The 16,851-nt window shown below is 45.3% G+C and overlaps 49 non-coding genes and 2 pseudogenes across 49 annotated transcripts; all 51 read right to left on the reverse strand.

Moving 5' to 3' along the window:
* Positions 1–63: 63 nt before the first annotated feature.
* Positions 64–182, reverse strand: LOC118952607. Its single transcript, XR_005043667.1, has one exon. It is a non-coding gene; the product is annotated as a 5S ribosomal RNA (ribosomal RNA).
* A 177-nt stretch (positions 183–359) lies between these two features.
* On the reverse strand, positions 360–478 carry LOC118952537. Its single transcript, XR_005043597.1, has one exon. It is a non-coding gene; the product is annotated as a 5S ribosomal RNA (ribosomal RNA).
* A 260-nt stretch (positions 479–738) lies between these two features.
* On the reverse strand, positions 739–857 carry LOC118952608. Its single transcript, XR_005043668.1, has one exon. It is a non-coding gene; the product is annotated as a 5S ribosomal RNA (ribosomal RNA).
* Positions 858–1,034: 177 nt separating this feature from the next.
* LOC118952566 lies at positions 1,035–1,153 on the reverse strand. Its single transcript, XR_005043626.1, has one exon. It is a non-coding gene; the product is annotated as a 5S ribosomal RNA (ribosomal RNA).
* A 260-nt stretch (positions 1,154–1,413) lies between these two features.
* Positions 1,414–1,532, reverse strand: LOC118952380. The gene has a single exon (XR_005043439.1). It is a non-coding gene; the product is annotated as a 5S ribosomal RNA (ribosomal RNA).
* Positions 1,533–1,792: 260 nt separating this feature from the next.
* Positions 1,793–1,911, reverse strand: LOC118952609. The gene has a single exon (XR_005043669.1). It is a non-coding gene; the product is annotated as a 5S ribosomal RNA (ribosomal RNA).
* Positions 1,912–2,088: 177 nt separating this feature from the next.
* LOC118952610 lies at positions 2,089–2,207 on the reverse strand. Its single transcript, XR_005043670.1, has one exon. It is a non-coding gene; the product is annotated as a 5S ribosomal RNA (ribosomal RNA).
* A 177-nt stretch (positions 2,208–2,384) lies between these two features.
* On the reverse strand, positions 2,385–2,503 carry LOC118952538. The gene has a single exon (XR_005043598.1). It is a non-coding gene; the product is annotated as a 5S ribosomal RNA (ribosomal RNA).
* A 260-nt stretch (positions 2,504–2,763) lies between these two features.
* LOC118952611 lies at positions 2,764–2,882 on the reverse strand. The gene has a single exon (XR_005043671.1). It is a non-coding gene; the product is annotated as a 5S ribosomal RNA (ribosomal RNA).
* Positions 2,883–3,059: 177 nt separating this feature from the next.
* Positions 3,060–3,178, reverse strand: LOC118952539. Its single transcript, XR_005043599.1, has one exon. It is a non-coding gene; the product is annotated as a 5S ribosomal RNA (ribosomal RNA).
* Positions 3,179–3,438: 260 nt separating this feature from the next.
* LOC118952612 lies at positions 3,439–3,557 on the reverse strand. Its single transcript, XR_005043672.1, has one exon. It is a non-coding gene; the product is annotated as a 5S ribosomal RNA (ribosomal RNA).
* Positions 3,558–3,734: 177 nt separating this feature from the next.
* LOC118952567 lies at positions 3,735–3,853 on the reverse strand. Its single transcript, XR_005043627.1, has one exon. It is a non-coding gene; the product is annotated as a 5S ribosomal RNA (ribosomal RNA).
* A 259-nt stretch (positions 3,854–4,112) lies between these two features.
* On the reverse strand, positions 4,113–4,231 carry LOC118952391. The gene has a single exon (XR_005043450.1). It is a non-coding gene; the product is annotated as a 5S ribosomal RNA (ribosomal RNA).
* A 260-nt stretch (positions 4,232–4,491) lies between these two features.
* On the reverse strand, positions 4,492–4,610 carry LOC118952614. The gene has a single exon (XR_005043674.1). It is a non-coding gene; the product is annotated as a 5S ribosomal RNA (ribosomal RNA).
* Positions 4,611–4,787: 177 nt separating this feature from the next.
* On the reverse strand, positions 4,788–4,906 carry LOC118952402. Its single transcript, XR_005043461.1, has one exon. It is a non-coding gene; the product is annotated as a 5S ribosomal RNA (ribosomal RNA).
* Positions 4,907–5,166: 260 nt separating this feature from the next.
* LOC118952615 lies at positions 5,167–5,285 on the reverse strand. The gene has a single exon (XR_005043675.1). It is a non-coding gene; the product is annotated as a 5S ribosomal RNA (ribosomal RNA).
* Positions 5,286–5,462: 177 nt separating this feature from the next.
* On the reverse strand, positions 5,463–5,581 carry LOC118952540. Its single transcript, XR_005043600.1, has one exon. It is a non-coding gene; the product is annotated as a 5S ribosomal RNA (ribosomal RNA).
* Positions 5,582–5,842: 261 nt separating this feature from the next.
* LOC118952616 lies at positions 5,843–5,961 on the reverse strand. Its single transcript, XR_005043676.1, has one exon. It is a non-coding gene; the product is annotated as a 5S ribosomal RNA (ribosomal RNA).
* Positions 5,962–6,138: 177 nt separating this feature from the next.
* On the reverse strand, positions 6,139–6,257 carry LOC118952541. The gene has a single exon (XR_005043601.1). It is a non-coding gene; the product is annotated as a 5S ribosomal RNA (ribosomal RNA).
* Positions 6,258–6,517: 260 nt separating this feature from the next.
* On the reverse strand, positions 6,518–6,636 carry LOC118952617. Its single transcript, XR_005043677.1, has one exon. It is a non-coding gene; the product is annotated as a 5S ribosomal RNA (ribosomal RNA).
* A 177-nt stretch (positions 6,637–6,813) lies between these two features.
* LOC118952569 lies at positions 6,814–6,932 on the reverse strand. Its single transcript, XR_005043629.1, has one exon. It is a non-coding gene; the product is annotated as a 5S ribosomal RNA (ribosomal RNA).
* A 260-nt stretch (positions 6,933–7,192) lies between these two features.
* On the reverse strand, positions 7,193–7,311 carry LOC118952413. The gene has a single exon (XR_005043472.1). It is a non-coding gene; the product is annotated as a 5S ribosomal RNA (ribosomal RNA).
* Positions 7,312–7,571: 260 nt separating this feature from the next.
* On the reverse strand, positions 7,572–7,690 carry LOC118952618. Its single transcript, XR_005043678.1, has one exon. It is a non-coding gene; the product is annotated as a 5S ribosomal RNA (ribosomal RNA).
* A 177-nt stretch (positions 7,691–7,867) lies between these two features.
* Positions 7,868–7,986, reverse strand: LOC118952619. Its single transcript, XR_005043679.1, has one exon. It is a non-coding gene; the product is annotated as a 5S ribosomal RNA (ribosomal RNA).
* Positions 7,987–8,163: 177 nt separating this feature from the next.
* Positions 8,164–8,282, reverse strand: LOC118952542. Its single transcript, XR_005043602.1, has one exon. It is a non-coding gene; the product is annotated as a 5S ribosomal RNA (ribosomal RNA).
* Positions 8,283–8,542: 260 nt separating this feature from the next.
* LOC118952620 lies at positions 8,543–8,661 on the reverse strand. Its single transcript, XR_005043680.1, has one exon. It is a non-coding gene; the product is annotated as a 5S ribosomal RNA (ribosomal RNA).
* Positions 8,662–8,838: 177 nt separating this feature from the next.
* On the reverse strand, positions 8,839–8,957 carry LOC118952570. Its single transcript, XR_005043630.1, has one exon. It is a non-coding gene; the product is annotated as a 5S ribosomal RNA (ribosomal RNA).
* A 260-nt stretch (positions 8,958–9,217) lies between these two features.
* LOC118952424 lies at positions 9,218–9,336 on the reverse strand. Its single transcript, XR_005043483.1, has one exon. It is a non-coding gene; the product is annotated as a 5S ribosomal RNA (ribosomal RNA).
* A 260-nt stretch (positions 9,337–9,596) lies between these two features.
* On the reverse strand, positions 9,597–9,715 carry LOC118952621. The gene has a single exon (XR_005043681.1). It is a non-coding gene; the product is annotated as a 5S ribosomal RNA (ribosomal RNA).
* A 177-nt stretch (positions 9,716–9,892) lies between these two features.
* On the reverse strand, positions 9,893–10,011 carry LOC118952682 (annotated as a pseudogene).
* A 177-nt stretch (positions 10,012–10,188) lies between these two features.
* On the reverse strand, positions 10,189–10,307 carry LOC118952435. The gene has a single exon (XR_005043494.1). It is a non-coding gene; the product is annotated as a 5S ribosomal RNA (ribosomal RNA).
* A 260-nt stretch (positions 10,308–10,567) lies between these two features.
* Positions 10,568–10,686, reverse strand: LOC118952512. Its single transcript, XR_005043571.1, has one exon. It is a non-coding gene; the product is annotated as a 5S ribosomal RNA (ribosomal RNA).
* A 261-nt stretch (positions 10,687–10,947) lies between these two features.
* Positions 10,948–11,066, reverse strand: LOC118952446. The gene has a single exon (XR_005043505.1). It is a non-coding gene; the product is annotated as a 5S ribosomal RNA (ribosomal RNA).
* Positions 11,067–11,326: 260 nt separating this feature from the next.
* LOC118952660 lies at positions 11,327–11,445 on the reverse strand. Its single transcript, XR_005043719.1, has one exon. It is a non-coding gene; the product is annotated as a 5S ribosomal RNA (ribosomal RNA).
* A 177-nt stretch (positions 11,446–11,622) lies between these two features.
* On the reverse strand, positions 11,623–11,741 carry LOC118952457. The gene has a single exon (XR_005043516.1). It is a non-coding gene; the product is annotated as a 5S ribosomal RNA (ribosomal RNA).
* A 260-nt stretch (positions 11,742–12,001) lies between these two features.
* LOC118952622 lies at positions 12,002–12,120 on the reverse strand. The gene has a single exon (XR_005043682.1). It is a non-coding gene; the product is annotated as a 5S ribosomal RNA (ribosomal RNA).
* Positions 12,121–12,297: 177 nt separating this feature from the next.
* LOC118952661 lies at positions 12,298–12,416 on the reverse strand. Its single transcript, XR_005043720.1, has one exon. It is a non-coding gene; the product is annotated as a 5S ribosomal RNA (ribosomal RNA).
* Positions 12,417–12,593: 177 nt separating this feature from the next.
* On the reverse strand, positions 12,594–12,712 carry LOC118952468. Its single transcript, XR_005043527.1, has one exon. It is a non-coding gene; the product is annotated as a 5S ribosomal RNA (ribosomal RNA).
* A 260-nt stretch (positions 12,713–12,972) lies between these two features.
* LOC118952556 lies at positions 12,973–13,091 on the reverse strand. The gene has a single exon (XR_005043616.1). It is a non-coding gene; the product is annotated as a 5S ribosomal RNA (ribosomal RNA).
* A 177-nt stretch (positions 13,092–13,268) lies between these two features.
* On the reverse strand, positions 13,269–13,387 carry LOC118952479. Its single transcript, XR_005043538.1, has one exon. It is a non-coding gene; the product is annotated as a 5S ribosomal RNA (ribosomal RNA).
* A 260-nt stretch (positions 13,388–13,647) lies between these two features.
* Positions 13,648–13,766, reverse strand: LOC118952623. The gene has a single exon (XR_005043683.1). It is a non-coding gene; the product is annotated as a 5S ribosomal RNA (ribosomal RNA).
* A 177-nt stretch (positions 13,767–13,943) lies between these two features.
* LOC118952491 lies at positions 13,944–14,062 on the reverse strand. The gene has a single exon (XR_005043550.1). It is a non-coding gene; the product is annotated as a 5S ribosomal RNA (ribosomal RNA).
* Positions 14,063–14,239: 177 nt separating this feature from the next.
* LOC118952625 lies at positions 14,240–14,358 on the reverse strand. The gene has a single exon (XR_005043685.1). It is a non-coding gene; the product is annotated as a 5S ribosomal RNA (ribosomal RNA).
* Positions 14,359–14,535: 177 nt separating this feature from the next.
* Positions 14,536–14,654, reverse strand: LOC118952502. The gene has a single exon (XR_005043561.1). It is a non-coding gene; the product is annotated as a 5S ribosomal RNA (ribosomal RNA).
* Positions 14,655–14,831: 177 nt separating this feature from the next.
* LOC118952571 lies at positions 14,832–14,950 on the reverse strand. The gene has a single exon (XR_005043631.1). It is a non-coding gene; the product is annotated as a 5S ribosomal RNA (ribosomal RNA).
* Positions 14,951–15,127: 177 nt separating this feature from the next.
* LOC118952544 lies at positions 15,128–15,246 on the reverse strand. The gene has a single exon (XR_005043604.1). It is a non-coding gene; the product is annotated as a 5S ribosomal RNA (ribosomal RNA).
* A 177-nt stretch (positions 15,247–15,423) lies between these two features.
* Positions 15,424–15,542, reverse strand: LOC118952485. The gene has a single exon (XR_005043544.1). It is a non-coding gene; the product is annotated as a 5S ribosomal RNA (ribosomal RNA).
* Positions 15,543–15,719: 177 nt separating this feature from the next.
* Positions 15,720–15,838, reverse strand: LOC118952644. The gene has a single exon (XR_005043704.1). It is a non-coding gene; the product is annotated as a 5S ribosomal RNA (ribosomal RNA).
* Positions 15,839–16,015: 177 nt separating this feature from the next.
* Positions 16,016–16,134, reverse strand: LOC118952553. Its single transcript, XR_005043613.1, has one exon. It is a non-coding gene; the product is annotated as a 5S ribosomal RNA (ribosomal RNA).
* Positions 16,135–16,311: 177 nt separating this feature from the next.
* Positions 16,312–16,430, reverse strand: LOC118952681 (annotated as a pseudogene).
* Positions 16,431–16,607: 177 nt separating this feature from the next.
* Positions 16,608–16,726, reverse strand: LOC118952558. Its single transcript, XR_005043618.1, has one exon. It is a non-coding gene; the product is annotated as a 5S ribosomal RNA (ribosomal RNA).
* Between the last annotated feature and the right edge of the window lie 125 nt (positions 16,727–16,851).

Raw genomic sequence — 16,851 nt, forward strand, 5'->3', positions numbered from 1 at the left:
CATATTTCAGCCTTGTGGGAAAAAACGGACAAAGAGTTGAAATTCCACAAGGCAGTGACAAAAAGCTTACAGCACCTGGTATTCCCAGGCGGTCTCCCATCCAAGTACTAACCAGGCCCGACCCTGCTTAGCTTCCGAGATCGGACGAGATCAGGCGTACTCAGGCCAGTGTGGCCGCAAGCGAAAGGCAATCTCAAAAAGTGGATGAAATTGCATATACTGTAGCCATAATTTGTAGCACAGATTGTTGGATGAAATACAAACTAACCTTGCTTACTTATTTCAAAGCGAGGGCACATATTTCAGCCTTGTGGGAAAAAACGGACAAAGAGTTGAAATTCCACAAGGCAGTGACAAAAAGCTTACAGCACCTGATATTCCCAGGCGGTCTCCCATCCAAGTACTAACCAGGCCCGACCCTGCTTAGCTTCCGAGATCGGACGAGATCAGGCGTACTCAGGCCGGTGTGGCCGTAAGCGAGAAACTATCTCTTGGTGCACCATGTAAAGTCAAAGTGAGCCTGATTAACAGCTGTTGCATTTCCACCATTTAGATAAGCATCTTTGTGTCACTCAAAAAGTGGAAGAAATTGCATATACTGTAGCCATAATTTGTAGCACAGATTGTTGGATGAAATACAAACTAACCTTGCTTACTTATTTCAAAGCGAGGGCACATATTTCAGCCTTGTGGGAAAAAACGGACAAAGAGTTGAAATTCCACAAGGCAGTGACAAAAAGCTTACAGCACCTGGTATTCCCAGGCGGTCTCCCATCCAAGTACTAACCAGGCCCGACCCTGCTTAGCTTCCGAGATCGGACGAGATCAGGCGTACTCAGGCCAGTGTGGCCGCAAGCGAAAGGCAATCTCAAAAAGTGGATGAAATTGCATATACTGTAGCCATAATTTGTAGCACAGATTGTTGGATGAAATACAAACTAACCTTGCTTACTTATTTCAAAGCGAGGGCACATATTTCAGCCTTGTGGGAAAAAACGGACAAAGAGTTGAAATTCCACAAGGCAGTGACAAAAAGCTTACAGCACCTGATATTCCCAGGCGGTCTCCCATCCAAGTACTAACCAGGCCCGACCCTGCTTAGCTTCCGAGATCGGACGAGATCAGGCGTACTCAGGCCGGTGTTGCCGTAAGCTAGAAACTATCTCTTGGTGCACCATGTAAAGTCAAAGTGAGCCTGATTAACAGCTGTTGCATTTCCACCATTTAGATAAGCATCTTTGTGTCACTCAAAAAGTGGAAGAAATTGCATATACTGTAGCCATAATTTGTAGCACAGATTGTTGGATGAAATACAAACTAACCTTGCTTACTTATTTCAAAGCGAGGGCACATATTTCAGCCTTGTGGGAAAAAACGGACAAAGAGTTGAAATTCCACAAGGCAGTGACAAAAAGCTTACAGCACCTGGTATTCCCAGGCGGTCTCCCATCCAAGTACTAACCAGGCCCGACCCTGCTTAGCTTCCGAGATCGGACGAGATCAGGCGTACTCAGGCCGGTGTGGCCGTAAGCGAGAAACTATCTCTTGGTGCACCATGTAAAGTCAAAGTGAGCCTGATTAACAGCTGTTGCATTTCCACCATTTAGATAAGCATCTTTGTGTCACTCAAAAAGTGGAAGAAATTGCATATACTGTAGCCATAATTTGTAGCACAGATTGTTGGATGAAATACAAACTAACCTTGCTTACTTATTTCAAAGCGAGGGCACATATTTCAGCCTTGTGGGAAAAAACGGACAAAGAGTTGAAATTCCACAAGGCAGTGACAAAAAGCTTACAGCACCTGGTATTCCCAGGCGGTCTCCCATCCAAGTACTAACCAGGCCCGACCCTGCTTAGCTTCCGAGATCGGACGAGATCAGGCGTACTCAGGCCAGTGTGGCCGCAAGCGAAAGGCAATCTCAAAAAGTGGATGAAATTGCATATACTGTAGCCATAATTTGTAGCACAGATTGTTGGATGAAATACAAACTAACCTTGCTTACTTATTTCAAAGCGAGGGCACATATTTCAGCCTTGTGGGAAAAAACGGACAAAGAGTTGAAATTCCACAAGGCAGTGACAAAAAGCTTACAGCACCTGGTATTCCCAGGCGGTCTCCCATCCAAGTACTAACCAGGCCCGACCCTGCTTAGCTTCCGAGATCGGACGAGATCAGGCGTACTCAGGCCAGTGTGGCCGCAAGCGAAAAGCAATCTCAAAAAGTGGATGAAATTGCATATACTGTAGCCATAATTTGTAGCACAGATTGTTGGATGAAATACAAACTAACCTTGCTTACTTATTTCAAAGCGAGGGCACATATTTCAGCCTTGTGGGAAAAAACGGACAAAGAGTTGAAATTCCACAAGGCAGTGACAAAAAGCTTACAGCACCTGATATTCCCAGGCGGTCTCCCATCCAAGTACTAACCAGGCCCGACCCTGCTTAGCTTCCGAGATCGGACGAGATCAGGCGTACTCAGGCCGGTGTGGCCGTAAGCTAGAAACTATCTCTTGGTGCACCATGTAAAGTCAAAGTGAGCCTGATTAACAGCTGTTGCATTTCCACCATTTAGATAAGCATCTTTGTGTCACTCAAAAAGTGGAAGAAATTGCATATACTGTAGCCATAATTTGTAGCACAGATTGTTGGATGAAATACAAACTAACCTTGCTTACTTATTTCAAAGCGAGGGCACATATTTCAGCCTTGTGGGAAAAAACGGACAAAGAGTTGAAATTCCACAAGGCAGTGACAAAAAGCTTACAGCACCTGGTATTCCCAGGCGGTCTCCCATCCAAGTACTAACCAGGCCCGACCCTGCTTAGCTTCCGAGATCGGACGAGATCAGGCGTACTCAGGCCAGTGTGGCCGCAAGCGAAAGGCAATCTCAAAAAGTGGATGAAATTGCATATACTGTAGCCATAATTTGTAGCACAGATTGTTGGATGAAATACAAACTAACCTTGCTTACTTATTTCAAAGCGAGGGCACATATTTCAGCCTTGTGGGAAAAAACGGACAAAGAGTTGAAATTCCACAAGGCAGTGACAAAAAGCTTACAGCACCTGATATTCCCAGGCGGTCTCCCATCCAAGTACTAACCAGGCCCGACCCTGCTTAGCTTCCGAGATCGGACGAGATCAGGCGTACTCAGGCCGGTGTGGCCGTAAGCTAGAAACTATCTCTTGGTGCACCATGTAAAGTCAAAGTGAGCCTGATTAACAGCTGTTGCATTTCCACCATTTAGATAAGCATCTTTGTGTCACTCAAAAAGTGGAAGAAATTGCATATACTGTAGCCATAATTTGTAGCACAGATTGTTGGATGAAATACAAACTAACCTTGCTTACTTATTTCAAAGCGAGGGCACATATTTCAGCCTTGTGGGAAAAAACGGACAAAGAGTTGAAATTCCACAAGGCAGTGACAAAAAGCTTACAGCACCTGGTATTCCCAGGCGGTCTCCCATCCAAGTACTAACCAGGCCCGACCCTGCTTAGCTTCCGAGATCGGACGAGATCAGGCGTACTCAGGCCAGTGTGGCCGCAAGCGAAAGGCAATCTCAAAAAGTGGATGAAATTGCATATACTGTAGCCATAATTTGTAGCACAGATTGTTGGATGAAATACAAACTAACCTTGCTTACTTATTTCAAAGCGAGGGCACATATTTCAGCCTTGTGGGAAAAAACGGACAAAGAGTTGAAATTCCACAAGGCAGTGACAAAAAGCTTACAGCACCTGATATTCCCAGGCGGTCTCCCATCCAAGTACTAACCAGGCCCGACCCTGCTTAGCTTCCGAGATCGGACGAGATCAGGCGTACTCAGGCCGGTGTTGCCGTAAGCTAGAAACTATTCTTGGTGCACCATGTAAAGTCAAAGTGAGCCTGATTAACAGCTGTTGCATTTCCACCATTTAGATAAGCATCTTTGTGTCACTCAAAAAGTGGAAGAAATTGCATATACTGTAGCCATAATTTGTAGCACAGATTGTTGGATGAAATACAAACTAACCTTGCTTACTTATTTCAAAGCGAGGGCACATATTTCAGCCTTGTGGGAAAAAACGGACAAAGAGTTGAAATTCCACAAGGCAGTGACAAAAAGCTTACAGCACCTGGTATTCCCAGGCGGTCTCCCATCCAAGTACTAACCAGGCCCGACCCTGCTTAGCTTCCGAGATCGGACGAGATCAGGCGTACTCAGGCCGGTGTGGCCGTAAGCGAGAAACTATCTCTTGGTGCACCATGTAAAGTCAAAGTGAGCCTGATTAACAGCTGTTGCATTTCCACCATTTAGATAAGCATCTTTGTGTCACTCAAAAAGTGGAAGAAATTGCATATACTGTAGCCATAATTTGTAGCACAGATTGTTGGATGAAATACAAACTAACCTTGCTTACTTATTTCAAAGCGAGGGCACATATTTCAGCCTTGTGGGAAAAAACGGACAAAGAGTTGAAATTCCACAAGGCAGTGACAAAAAGCTTACAGCACCTGGTATTCCCAGGCGGTCTCCCATCCAAGTACTAACCAGGCCCGACCCTGCTTAGCTTCCGAGATCGGACGAGATCAGGCGTACTCAGGCCAGTGTGGCCGCAAGCGAAAGGCAATCTCAAAAAGTGGATGAAATTGCATATACTGTAGCCATAATTTGTAGCACAGATTGTTGGATGAAATACAAACTAACCTTGCTTACTTATTTCAAAGCGAGGGCACATATTTCAGCCTTGTGGGAAAAAACGGACAAAGAGTTGAAATTCCACAAGGCAGTGACAAAAAGCTTACAGCACCTGGTATTCCCAGGCGGTCTCCCATCCAAGTACTAACCAGGCCCGACCCTGCTTAGCTTCCGAGATCGGACGAGATCAGGCGTACTCAGGCCGGTGTGGCCGTAAGCGAGAAACTATCTCTTGGTGCACCATGTAAAGTCAAAGTGAGCCTGATTAACAGCTGTTGCATTTCCACCATTTAGATAAGCATCTTTGTGTCACTCAAAAAGTGGAAGAAATTGCATATACTGTAGCCATAATTTGTAGCACAGATTGTTGGATGAAATACAAACTAACCTTGCTTACTTATTTCAAAGCGAGGGCACATATTTCAGCCTTGTGGGAAAAAACGGACAAAGAGTTGAAATTCCACAAGGCAGTGACAAAAAGCTTACAGCACCTGGTATTCCCAGGCGGTCTCCCATCCAAGTACTAACCAGGCCCGACCCTGCTTAGCTTCCGAGATCGGACGAGATCAGGCGTACTCAGGCCAGTGTGGCCGCAAGCGAAAGGCAATCTCAAAAAGTGGATGAAATTGCATATACTGTAGCCATAATTTGTAGCACAGATTGTTGGATGAAATACAAACTAACCTTGCTTACTTATTTCAAAGCGAGGGCACATATTTCAGCCTTGTGGGAAAAAACGGACAAAGAGTTGAAATTCCACAAGGCAGTGACAAAAAGCTTACAGCACCTGATATTCCCAGGCGGTCTCCCATCCAAGTACTAACCAGGCCCGACCCTGCTTAGCTTCCGAGATCGGACGAGATCAGGCGTACTCAGGCCGGTGTGGCCGTAAGCGAGAAACTATCTCTTGGTGCACCATGTAAAGTCAAAGTGAGCCTGATTAACAGCTGTTGCATTTCCACCATTTAGATAAGCATCTTTGTGTCACTCAAAAAGTGGAAGAAATTGCATATACTGTAGCCATAATTTGTTAGCACAGATTGTTGGATGAAATACAAACTAACCTTGCTTACTTATTTCAAAGCGAGGGCACATATTTCAGCCTTGTGGGAAAAAACGGACAAAGAGTTGAAATTCCACAAGGCAGTGACAAAAAGCTTACAGCACCTGGTATTCCCAGGCGGTCTCCCATCCAAGTACTAACCAGGCCCGACCCTGCTTAGCTTCCGAGATCGGACGAGATCAGGCGTACTCAGGCCAGTGTGGCCGCAAGCGAAAGGCAATCTCAAAAAGTGGATGAAATTGCATATACTGTAGCCATAATTTGTAGCACAGATTGTTGGATGAAATACAAACTAACCTTGCTTACTTATTTCAAAGCGAGGGCACATATTTCAGCCTTGTGGGAAAAAACGGACAAAGAGTTGAAATTCCACAAGGCAGTGACAAAAAGCTTACAGCACCTGATATTCCCAGGCGGTCTCCCATCCAAGTACTAACCAGGCCCGACCCTGCTTAGCTTCCGAGATCGGACGAGATCAGGCGTACTCAGGCCGGTGTGGCCGTAAGCTAGAAACTATCTCTTGGTGCACCATGTAAAGTCAAAGTGAGCCTGATTAACAGCTGTTGCATTTCCACCATTTAGATAAGCATCTTTGTGTCACTCAAAAAGTGGAAGAAATTGCATATACTGTAGCCATAATTTGTAGCACAGATTGTTGGATGAAATACAAACTAACCTTGCTTACTTATTTCAAAGCGAGGGCACATATTTCAGCCTTGTGGGAAAAAACGGACAAAGAGTTGAAATTCCACAAGGCAGTGACAAAAAGCTTACAGCACCTGGTATTCCCAGGCGGTCTCCCATCCAAGTACTAACCAGGCCCGACCCTGCTTAGCTTCCGAGATCGGACGAGATCAGGCGTACTCAGGCCAGTGTGGCCGCAAGCGAAAGGCAATCTCAAAAAGTGGATGAAATTGCATATACTGTAGCCATAATTTGTAGCACAGATTGTTGGATGAAATACAAACTAACCTTGCTTACTTATTTCAAAGCGAGGGCACATATTTCAGCCTTGTGGGAAAAAACGGACAAAGAGTTGAAATTCCACAAGGCAGTGACAAAAAGCTTACAGCACCTGATATTCCCAGGCGGTCTCCCATCCAAGTACTAACCAGGCCCGACCCTGCTTAGCTTCCGAGATCGGACGAGATCAGGCGTACTCAGGCCGGTGTTGCCGTAAGCTAGAAACTATCTCTTGGTGCACCATGTAAAGTCAAAGTGAGCCTGATTAACAGCTGTTGCATTTCCACCATTTAGATAAGCATCTTTGTGTCACTCAAAAAGTGGAAGAAATTGCATATACTGTAGCCATAATTTGTAGCACAGATTGTTGGATGAAATACAAACTAACCTTGCTTACTTATTTCAAAGCGAGGGCACATATTTCAGCCTTGTGGGAAAAAACGGACAAAGAGTTGAAATTCCACAAGGCAGTGACAAAAAGCTTACAGCACCTGGTATTCCCAGGCGGTCTCCCATCCAAGTACTAACCAGGCCCGACCCTGCTTAGCTTCCGAGATCGGACGAGATCAGGCGTACTCAGGCCGGTGTGGCCGTAAGCGAGAAACTATCTCTTGGTGCACCATGTAAAGTCAAAGTGAGCCTGATTAACAGCTGTTGCATTTCCACCATTTAGATAAGCATCTTTGTGTCACTCAAAAAGTGGAAGAAATTGCATATACTGTAGCCATAATTTGTAGCACAGATTGTTGGATGAAATACAAACTAACCTTGCTTACTTATTTCAAAGCGAGGGCACATATTTCAGCCTTGTGGGAAAAAACGGACAAAGAGTTGAAATTCCACAAGGCAGTGACAAAAAGCTTACAGCACCTGGTATTCCCAGGCGGTCTCCCATCCAAGTACTAACCAGGCCCGACCCTGCTTAGCTTCCGAGATCGGACGAGATCAGGCGTACTCAGGCCAGTGTGGCCGCAAGCGAAAGGCAATCTCAAAAAGTGGATGAAATTGCATATACTGTAGCCATAATTTGTAGCACAGATTGTTGGATGAAATACAAACTAACCTTGCTTACTTATTTCAAAGCGAGGGCACATATTTCAGCCTTGTGGGAAAAAACGGACAAAGAGTTGAAATTCCACAAGGCAGTGACAAAAAGCTTACAGCACCTGGTATTCCCAGGCGGTCTCCCATCCAAGTACTAACCAGGCCCGACCCTGCTTAGCTTCCGAGATCGGACGAGATCAGGCGTACTCAGGCCAGTGTGGCCGCAAGCGAAAGGCAATCTCAAAAAGTGGATGAAATTGCATATACTGTAGCCATAATTTGTAGCACAGATTGTTGGATGAAATACAAACTAACCTTGCTTACTTATTTCAAAGCGAGGGCACATATTTCAGCCTTGTGGGAAAAAACGGACAAAGAGTTGAAATTCCACAAGGCAGTGACAAAAAGCTTACAGCACCTGATATTCCCAGGCGGTCTCCCATCCAAGTACTAACCAGGCCCGACCCTGCTTAGCTTCCGAGATCGGACGAGATCAGGCGTACTCAGGCCGGTGTGGCCGTAAGCTAGAAACTATCTCTTGGTGCACCATGTAAAGTCAAAGTGAGCCTGATTAACAGCTGTTGCATTTCCACCATTTAGATAAGCATCTTTGTGTCACTCAAAAAGTGGAAGAAATTGCATATACTGTAGCCATAATTTGTAGCACAGATTGTTGGATGAAATACAAACTAACCTTGCTTACTTATTTCAAAGCGAGGGCACATATTTCAGCCTTGTGGGAAAAAACGGACAAAGAGTTGAAATTCCACAAGGCAGTGACAAAAAGCTTACAGCACCTGGTATTCCCAGGCGGTCTCCCATCCAAGTACTAACCAGGCCCGACCCTGCTTAGCTTCCGAGATCGGACGAGATCAGGCGTACTCAGGCCAGTGTGGCCGCAAGCGAAAGGCAATCTCAAAAAGTGGATGAAATTGCATATACTGTAGCCATAATTTGTAGCACAGATTGTTGGATGAAATACAAACTAACCTTGCTTACTTATTTCAAAGCGAGGGCACATATTTCAGCCTTGTGGGAAAAAACGGACAAAGAGTTGAAATTCCACAAGGCAGTGACAAAAAGCTTACAGCACCTGATATTCCCAGGCGGTCTCCCATCCAAGTACTAACCAGGCCCGACCCTGCTTAGCTTCCGAGATCGGACGAGATCAGGCGTACTCAGGCCGGTGTTGCCGTAAGCTAGAAACTATCTCTTGGTGCACCATGTAAAGTCAAAGTGAGCCTGATTAACAGCTGTTGCATTTCCACCATTTAGATAAGCATCTTTGTGTCACTCAAAAAGTGGAAGAAATTGCATATACTGTAGCCATAATTTGTAGCACAGATTGTTGGATGAAATACAAACTAACCTTGCTTACTTATTTCAAAGCGAGGGCACATATTTCAGCCTTGTGGGAAAAAACGGACAAAGAGTTGAAATTCCACAAGGCAGTGACAAAAAGCTTACAGCACCTGGTATTCCCAGGCGGTCTCCCATCCAAGTACTAACCAGGCCCGACCCTGCTTAGCTTCCGAGATCGGACGAGATCAGGCGTACTCAGGCCGGTGTGGCCGTAAGCGAGAAACTATCTCTTGGTGCACCATGTAAAGTCAAAGTGAGCCTGATTAACAGCTGTTGCATTTCCACCATTTAGATAAGCATCTTTGTGTCACTCAAAAAGTGGAAGAAATTGCATATACTGTAGCCATAATTTGTAGCACAGATTGTTGGATGAAATACAAACTAACCTTGCTTACTTATTTCAAAGCGAGGGCACATATTTCAGCCTTGTGGGAAAAAACGGACAAAGAGTTGAAATTCCACAAGGCAGTGACAAAAAGCTTACAGCACCTGGTATTCCCAGGCGGTCTCCCATCCAAGTACTAACCAGGCCCGACCCTGCTTAGCTTCCGAGATCGGACGAGATCAGGCGTACTCAGGCCAGTGTGGCCGCAAGCGAAAGGCAATCTCAAAAAGTGGATGAAATTGCATATACTGTAGCCATAATTTGTAGCACAGATTGTTGGATGAAATACAAACTAACCTTGCTTACTTATTTCAAAGCGAGGGCACATATTTCAGCCTTGTGGGAAAAAACGGACAAAGAGTTGAAATTCCACAAGGCAGTGACAAAAAGCTTACAGCACCTGGTATTCCCAGGCGGTCTCCCATCCAAGTACTAACCAGGCCCGACCGTGCTTAGCTTCCGAGATCGGACGAGATCAGGCGTACTCAGGCCAGTGTGGCCGCATGCGAAAGGCAATCTCAAAAAGTGGATGAAATTGCATATACTGTAGCCATAATTTGTAGCACAGATTGTTGGATGAAATACAAACTAACCTTGCTTACTTATTTCAAAGCGAGGGCACATATTTCAGCCTTGTGGGAAAAAACGGACAAAGAGTTGAAATTCCACAAGGCAGTGACAAAAAGCTTACAGCACCTGGTATTCCCAGGCGGTCTCCCATCCAAGTACTAACCAGGCCCGACCCTGCTTAGCTTCCGAGATCGGACGAGATCAGGCGTACTCAGGCCGGTGTGGCCGTAAGCAAGAAACTATCTCTTGGTGCACCATGTAAAGTCAAAGTGAGCCTGATTAACAGCTGTTGCATTTCCACCATTTAGATAAGCATCTTTGTGTCACTCAAAAAGTGGAAGAAATTGCATATACTGTAGCCATAATTTGTAGCACAGATTGTTGGATGAAATACAAACTAACCTTGCTTACTTATTTCAAAGCGAGGGCACATATTTCAGCCTTGTGGGAAAAAACGGACAAAGAGTTGAAATTCCACAAGGCAGTGACAAAAAGCTTACAGCACCTGGTATTCCCAGAAGGTCTCCCATCCAAGTACTAACCAGGCCCGACCCTGCTTAGCTTCCGAGATCGGACGAGATCAGGCGTACTCAGGCCGGTGTGGCCGTAAGCAAGAAACTATCTCTTGGTGCACCATGTAAAGTCAAAGTGAGCCTGATTAACAGCTGTTGCATTTCCACCATTTAGATAAGCATCTTTGTGTCACTCAAAAAGTGGAAGAAATTGCATATACTGTAGCCATAATTTGTAGCACAGATTGTTGGATGAAATACAAACTAACCTTGCTTACTTATTTCAAAGCGAGGGTACATATTTCAGCCTTGTGGGAAAAAAACGGACAAAGAGTTGAAATTCCACAAGGCAGTGACAAAAAGCTTACAGCACCTGGTATTCCCAGGCGGTCTCCCATCCAAGTACTAACCAGGCCCGACCCTGCTTAGCTTCCGAGATCGGACGAGATCAGGCGTACTCAGGCCGGTGTGGCCGTAAGCGAGAAACTATCTCTTGGTGCACCATGTAAAGTCAAAGTGAGCCTGATTAACAGCTGTTGCATTTCCACCATTTAGATAAGCATCTTTGTGTCACTCAAAAAGTGGAAGAAATTGCATATACTGTAGCCATAATTTGTAGCACAGATTGTTGGATGAAATACAAACTAACCTTGCTTACTTATTTCAAAGCGAGGGCACATATTTCAGCCTTGTGGGAAAAAACGGACAAAGAGTTGAAATTCCACAAGGCAGTGACAAAAAGCTTACAGCACCTGGTATTCCCAGGCGGTCTCCCATCCAAGTACTAACCAGGCCCGACCCTGCTTAGCTTCCGAGATCGGACGAGATCAGGCGTACTCAGGCCAGTGTGGCCGCATGCACAAGGCAATCTCAAAAAGTGGATGAAATTGCATATACTGTAGCCTTAATTTGTAGCACAGATTGTTGGATGAAATACAAACTAACCTTGCTTACTTATTTCAAAGCGAGGGCACATATTTCAGCCTTGTGGGAAAAAACGGACAAAGAGTTGAAATTCCACAAGGCAGTGACAAAAAGCTTACAGCACCTGGTATTCCCAGGCGGTCTCCCATCCAAGTACTAACCAGGCCCGACCCTGCTTAGCTTCCGAGATCGGACGAGATCAGGCGTACTCAGGCCGGTGTGGCCGTAAGCAAGAAACTATCTCTTGGTGCACCATGTAAAGTCAAAGTGAGCCTGATTAACAGCTGTTGCATTTCCACCATTTAGATAAGCATCTTTGTGTCACTCAAAAAGTGGAAGAAATTGCATATACTGTAGCCATAATTTGTAGCACAGATTGTTGGATGAAATACAAACTAACCTTGCTTACTTATTTCAAAGCGAGGGCACATATTTCAGCCTTGTGGGAAAAAACGGACAAAGAGTTGAAATTCCACAAGGCAGTGACAAAAAGCTTACAGCACCTGGTATTCCCAGGCGGTCTCCCATCCAAGTACTAACCAGGCCCGACCCTGCTTAGCTTCCGAGATCGGACGAGATCAGGCGTACTCAGGCCAGTGTGGCCGCAAGCAAAAGGCAATCTCAAAAAGTGGATGAAATTGCATATACTGTAGCCATAATTTGTAGCACAGATTGTTGGATGAAATACAAACTAACCTTGCTTACTTATTTCAAAGCGAGGGCACATATTTCAGCCTTGTGGGAAAAAACGGACAAAGAGTTGAAATTCCACAAGGCAGTGACAAAAAGCTTACAGCACCTGGTATTCCCAGGCGGTCTCCCATCCAAGTACTAACCAGGCCCGACCCTGCTTAGCTTCCGAGATCGGACGAGATCAGGCGTACTCAGGCCAGTGTGGCCGCATGCGAAAGGAAATCTCAAAAAGTGGATGAAATTGCATATACTGTAGCCATAATTTGTAGCACAGATTGTTGGATGAAATACAAACTAACCTTGCTTACTTATTTCAAAGCGAGGGCACATATTTCAGCCTTGTGGGAAAAAACGGACAAAGAGTTGAAATTCCACAAGGCAGTGACAAAAAGCTTACAGCACCTGGTATTCCCAGGCGGTCTCCCATCCAAGTACTAACCAGGCCCGACCCTGCTTAGCTTCCGAGATCGGACGAGATCAGGCGTACTCAGGCCGGTGTGGCCGTAAGCAAGAAACTATCTCTTGGTGCACCATGTAAAGTCAAAGTGAGCCTGATTAACAGCTGTTGCATTTCCACCATTTAGATAAGCATCTTTGTGTCACTCAAAAAGTGGAAGAAATTGCATATACTGTAGCCATAATTTGTAGCACAGATTGTTGGATGAAATACAAACTAACCTTGCTTACTTATTTCAAAGCGAGGGCACATATTTCAGCCTTGTGGGAAAAAACGGACAAAGAGTTGAAATTCCACAAGGCAGTGACAAAAAGCTTACAGCACCTGGTATTCCCAGGCGGTCTCCCATCCAAGTACTAACCAGGCCCAACCCTGCTTAGCTTCCGAGATCGGACGAGATCAGGCGTACTCAGGCCAGTGTGGCCGCAAGCAAAAGGCAATCTCAAAAAGTGGATGAAATTGCATATACTGTAGCCATAATTTGTAGCACAGATTGTTGGATGAAATACAAACTAACCTTGCTTACTTATTTCAAAGCGAGGGCACATATTTCAGCCTTGTGGGAAAAAACGGACAAAGAGTTGAAATTCCACAAGGCAGTGACAAAAAGCTTACAGCACCTGGTATTCCCAGGCGGTCTCCCATCCAAGTACTAACCAGGCCCGACCCTGCTTAGCTTCCGAGATCGGACGAGATCAGGCGTACTCAGGCCGGTGTGGCCGTAAGCAAGAAACTATCTCTTGGTGCACCATGTAAAGTCAAAGTGAGCCTGATTAACAGCTGTTGCATTTCCACCATTTAGATAAGCATCTTTGTGTCACTCAAAAAGTGGAAGAAATTGCATATACTGTAGCCATAATTTGTAGCACAGATTGTTGGATGAAATACAAACTAACCTTGCTTACTTATTTCAAAGCGAGGGCACATATTTCAGCCTTGTGGGAAAAAACGGACAAAGAGTTGAAATTCCACAAGGCAGTGACAAAAAGCTTACAGCACCTGGTATTCCCAGGCGGTCTCCCATCCAAGTACTAACCAGGCCCGACCCTGCTTAGCTTCCGAGATCGGACGAGATCAGGCGTACTCAGGCCAGTGTGGCCGCAAGCGAAAGGCAATCTCAAAAAGTGGATGAAATTGCATATACTGTAGCCATAATTTGTAGCACAGATTGTTGGATGAAATACAAACTAACCTTGCTTACTTATTTCAAAGCGAGGGCACATATTTCAGCCTTGTGGGAAAAAACGGACAAAGAGTTGAAATTCCACAAGGCAGTGACAAAAAGCTTACAGCACCTGGTATTCCCAGGCGGTCTCCCATCCAAGTACTAACCAGGCCCGACCCTGCTTAGCTTCCGAGATCGGACGAGATCAGGCGTACTCAGGCCGGTGTGGCCGTAAGCGAAAGGCAATCTCAAAAAGTGGATGAAATTGCATATACTGTAGCCATAATTTGTAGCACAGATTGTTGGATGAAATACAAACTAACCTTGCTTACTTATTTCAAAGCGAGGGCACATATTTCAGCCTTGTGGGAAAAAACGGACAAAGAGTTGAAATTCCACAAGGCAGTGACAAAAAGCTTACAGCACCTGGTATTCCCAGGCGGTCTCCCATCCAAGTACTAACCAGGCCCGACCCTGCTTAGCTTCCGAGATCGGACGAGATCAGGCGTACTCAGGCCAGTGTGGCCGCAAGCGAAAGGCAATCTCAAAAAGTGGATGAAATTGCATATACTGTAGCCATAATTTGTAGCACAGATTGTTGGATGAAATACAAACTAACCTTGCTTACTTATTTCAAAGCGAGGGCACATATTTCAGCCTTGTGGGAAAAAACGGACAAAGAGTTGAAATTCCACAAGGCAGTGACAAAAAGCTTACAGCACCTGGTATTCCCAGGCGGTCTCCCATCCAAGTACTAACCAGGCCCGACCCTGCTTAGCTTCCGAGATCGGACGAGATCAGGCGTACTCAGGCCGGTGTGGCCGTAAGCGAAAGGCAATCTCAAAAAGTGGATGAAATTGCATATACTGTAGCCATAATTTGTAGCACAGATTGTTGGATGAAATACAAACTAACCTTGCTTACTTATTTCAAAGCGAGGGCACATATTTCAGCCTTGTGGGAAAAAACGGACAAAGAGTTGAAATTCCACAAGGCAGTGACAAAAAGCTTACAGCACCTGGTATTCCCAGGCGGTCTCCCATCCAAGTACTAACCAGGCCCGACCCTGCTTAGCTTCCGAGATCGGACAAGATCAGGCGTACTCAGGCCGGTGTGGCCGTAAGCGAAAGGCAATCTCAAAAAGTGGATGAAATTGCATATACTGTAGCCATAATTTGTAGCACAGATTGTTGGATGAAATACAAACTAACCTTGCTTACTTATTTCAAAGCGAGGGCACATATTTCAGCCTTGTGGGAAAAAACGGACAAAGAGTTGAAATTCCACAAGGCAGTGACAAAAAGCTTACAGCACCTGGTATTCCCAGGCGGTCTCCCATCCAAGTACTAACCAGGCCCGACCCTGCTTAGCTTCCGAGACCGGACGAGATCAGGCGTACTCAGGCCGGTATCGCCGTAAGCGAAAGGCAATCTCAAAAAGTGGATGAAATTGCATATACTGTAGCCATAATTTGTAGCACAGATTGTTGGATGAAATACAAACTAACCTTGCTTACTTATTTCAAAGCGAGGGCACATATTTCAGCCTTGTGGGAAAAAACGGACAAAGAGTTGAAATTCCACAAGGCAGTGACAAAAAGCTTACAGCACCTGGTATTCCCAGGCGGTCTCCCATCCAAGTACTAACCAGGCCCGACCCTGCTTAGCTTCCGAGATCGGACGAGATCAGGTGTACTCAGGCCGGTGTGGCCGTAAGCGAAAGGCAATCTCAAAAAGTGGATGAAATTGCATATACTGTAGCCATAATTTGTAGCACAGATTGTTGGATGAAATACAAACTAACCTTGCTTACTTATTTCAAAGCGAGGGCACATATTTCAGCCTTGTGGGAAAAAACGGACAAAGAGTTGAAATTCCACAAGGCAGTGACAAAAAACTTACAGCACCTGGTATTCCCAGGCGGTCTCCCATCCAAGTACTAACCAGGCCCGACCCTACTTAGCTTCCGAGATCGGACGAGATCAGGCGTACTCAGGCCGGTGTAGCCGTAAGCGAAAGGCAATCTCAAAAAGTGGATGAAATTGCATATACTGTAGCCATAATTTGTAGCACAGATTGTTGGATGAAATACAAACTAACCTTGCTTACTTATTTCAAAGCGAGGGCACATATTTCAGCCTTGTGGGAAAAAACGGACAAAGAGTTGAAATTCCACAAGGCAGTGACAAAAAGCTTACAGCACCTGGTATTCCCAGGCGGTCTCCCATCCAAGTACTAACCAGGCCCGACCCTGCTTAGCTTCCGAGATCGGACGAAATCAGGCGTACTCAGGCCGGTGTGGCCGTAAGCGAAAGGCAATCTCAAAAAGTGGATGAAATTGCATATACTGTAGCCATAATTTGTAGCACAGATTGTTGGATGAAATACAAACTAACCTTGCTTACTTATTTCAAAGCGAGGGCACATATTTCAGCCTTGTGGGAAAAAACGGACAAAGAGTTGAAATTCCACAAGGCAGTGACAAAAAGCTTACAGCACCTGGTATTCCCAGGCGGTCTCCCATCCAAGTACTAACCAGGCCCGACCCTGCTTAGCTTCCGAGATAGGACAAGATCAGGCGTACTCAGGCCGGTGTGGCCGTAAGCGAAAGGCAATCTCAAAAAGTGGATGAAATTGCATATACTGTAGCCATAATTTGTAGCACAGATTGTTGGATGAAATACAAACTAACCTTGCTTACTTATTTCAAAGCGAGGGCACATATTTCAGCCTTGTGGGAAAAAACGGACAAAGAGTTGAAATTCCACAAGGCAGTGACAAAAAGCTTACAGCACCTGGTATTCCCAGGCGGTCTCCCATCCAAGTACTAACCAGGCCAGACCCTGCTTAGCTTCTGAGATCGGACGAGATCAGGCGTACTCAGGCCGGTGTGGCCGTAAGCGAAAGGCAATCTCAAAAAGTGGATGAAATTGCATATACTGTAGCCATAATTTGTAGCACAGATTGTTGGATGAAATACAAACTAACCTTGCTTACTTATTTCAAAGCGAGGGCACATATTTCAGC

This window comes from Oncorhynchus mykiss, unplaced genomic scaffold (assembly GCF_013265735.2).
Source record: "Oncorhynchus mykiss isolate Arlee unplaced genomic scaffold, USDA_OmykA_1.1 un_scaffold_355, whole genome shotgun sequence".
Taxonomy (NCBI): Eukaryota; Metazoa; Chordata; class Actinopteri; order Salmoniformes; family Salmonidae; genus Oncorhynchus; species Oncorhynchus mykiss.